Genomic DNA, 2,803 nt, shown 5'->3' with positions numbered 1-2,803 from the left:
ATATATATATATATATATATGAGATGTTAATTGATCATTTTAATTTGTTTTGTCTTTCTTGGAATAAGTGAAAGCTTTTTTTCCCTTTTCCGCGCTGTTGGAATCCATACCTACACAACATACTTTATCTAAGGGATGTCTTATTGTGAACGTTCTTAGAGGAGCATCCTCCGGACATCTTTAAAACTTCCTTGGAGGTCTATAATGCTATACGGGTATCACACGCTGCGATCTCTCTTTCTCGCTTTCCAGGTAGAACAGAGTCATAATTAAGTCATAATGGGTGCTTTTCATTTAGTGACACAATGTCTATCTTACTCTCTGAGTGTCAAGAAAGATAGAATGTCAACTAAATAGAAAGCACCCATTATGACCCAGTCTATAAGGAACACAGTAAAGAGAAAGTCAAAACGATTTATTTTGATGTCATGGAAATCAAACTGATGATTTTTGGTTACAAAATTTAACCGACTATTGATATTTATAAGAATGAAAATAAAGTCGCATTTTGATTGTTAACATCAATAAATAATAAACAGTTAAATTTTGTAAACAAAAATCATTATTTTGATTTTCTTGACGTCAAAATAATAAAATCATTTTGACTTTTTCTTTACTTGATAATCTTCCTTGGATAAAAGTAAATTTATAAGTGACAATAAGGAGATTAATGATAAGAGAAAGGGAGGGAGAGAGGGGGGGGGGGAGAGAGAGAGAGAGAGATGTCTGTGATATATGCTATTATACTAGTATAACTTCCATGCTCTACTTTAACTAATCATCTCGATATGTCGAATCCCTATAATTGATTAATTAACGCTATTAATCTCGGCGGATCATTCATCTCCCAATCTCGATGACAATTCCGGATTCAATTCGGTCGCAACTCATTAATGTCAGTCCTCGATTCCACGCGCTCAACCTACGCCGCGCATTCTTATCATGGCACTGTTGCTTCGTGCTCTTATCGCGCAATTGAATTCGATTATACTCGTTGATTCTGGAGTATCTCCGACGAGTTCCGACGGCGGTTTGAGATACCGAGCCCGACCCCGGAAAACAATAGCGACTGGTGGCGACGTTCAGCCACGTGTTGGCTCGGGTCAAAAGTTCATGTTCCCGAGCTCTCGCATAGCGACACAACACTCGGTGCGTCTCGCATTTCGCGCGTTTCGAAATACATTATACATATATAAATTTCGGATCCGCGTCAATCCCCACCCAGGTCGCTCGAGAGCGGAAGAAAAAAGGAAGAGAGAGATCGATACGCATCAGTCGAGAGATGCCACCTCGAAGCACTTGTGCGTAAAAAGCGCGCGCGCGGAAGCACGCCCGAATTCGCGAGAGAGAGAAAACGCCCGATCGATTCCGGCGATGGGCGACTTTTCTCGCGCGTTCGCACGCGCGCTCGCGCGGAGGCAAGCCGGGAGCTTTTTAGCCTTCCTCCATCGTTCTCGAGAGGGATGGCACGAGACGCGGCTCGAGAGTCTCTTTCGTATCTCTCTCTTCGCGACGCCGCGATGGAGGATATAAATTAATGAGGAGATGACCAAATGAATTGTTGTTCCTAAGCGGAACAACAAATCATGAAACGTGATTAATGAAAAAGTCGCTTTTAATGATCATTTTCACTCGTTCTGACGCCATTTTAATGTCATCGTAGCTTTTTTTTCCATTTGATAAAAGTGACGCAAATACTACACACCAAGTAAAGAAAAAGTCAAAATGTTTTTATCTTCCTTGACATTCAATAAGTAGATAAGAAAGGTAGAACGACATTTGAATCAATTTGTGTCATCAAATGAAAAGCATCCTTCTTATAAGCACACGATATTCCTAGAATGTTGCATGAATAATATTTACCCTTTCTAATATTCATCTGACATTCCAAGAATATCATGTCATATATGGCTTGTTCCGCTTGAGATGATTCCAGATGAAGTTGGCGTTTTCGTGTTTTTGCAGAGGGTCCTCGTCCGGCGTAAAATGGGAACGTAAGGGTGTGACATAGCAGGGCCTTGAATACTCACCCTCAAGCCCGCCAACCCCACAATATACTTATCTTCCCCCTCCTCTGCCGCTGTCATATCCGCCCACCGCGGCTTAGTGGGCAATGACCAATGAGCACGCTCGGAAGAAGTACAAACTGAGTAAAGGGAGGGAAGGTGACTGAGATCGTGACAGATCGATCTATGTCACTTTGCGATCGATAGAGAATGACGGAATAGCGGGCATGTATGGGCACCGCCTAATCGCGACTATCGAATCGATGTAACGCTCGCTACGTTCCACTGGCGAAGACAATCGTAATTGTTTAGATAGTTAATTGATTCGGAATTAAGACGTAAATAGATATATAGATATATGTAAGAGATACATCCATAAAAGTATAGATCAAAAATTAAAGAAATCACAATCTCTATATATTATTTGTTGAGAGCATCGATCATTAATTGTAACATTATATATTGATTACTGATCGCCGGATCGATCAAATATACACACATATATATATATATATATATATATATATGTATAATATATCGAGCAACAGTACCTTGTAGTACCTTGAGTACCTTGAGCGGGCAATAACCAAAGATCGGAAGGGATCCAAAAGTATGTCGTGCCGACTTTGAGGCAACTCTAGTGCGAGCACGTCTGGAGATCCGATCTCGAAAGGTTTAAAATCCCGATATCAGAGGGTCCACGCGAATCCAAGCGCTCGAGAGAGCCGTACGAGATCCCACGTACAACGACGAGAAGGGATCGCTGGATGAGCTTGAAAATCCAAACGTCCGAGAAA

Source organism: Atta colombica, unplaced genomic scaffold (assembly GCF_001594045.1).
Source record: "Atta colombica isolate Treedump-2 unplaced genomic scaffold, Acol1.0 scaffold105, whole genome shotgun sequence".
NCBI classification, from domain to species: domain Eukaryota; kingdom Metazoa; phylum Arthropoda; class Insecta; order Hymenoptera; family Formicidae; genus Atta; species Atta colombica.
The sequence above is the reverse complement of the archived record's forward strand: the minus strand, read 5'-3'. Positions refer to the sequence as shown.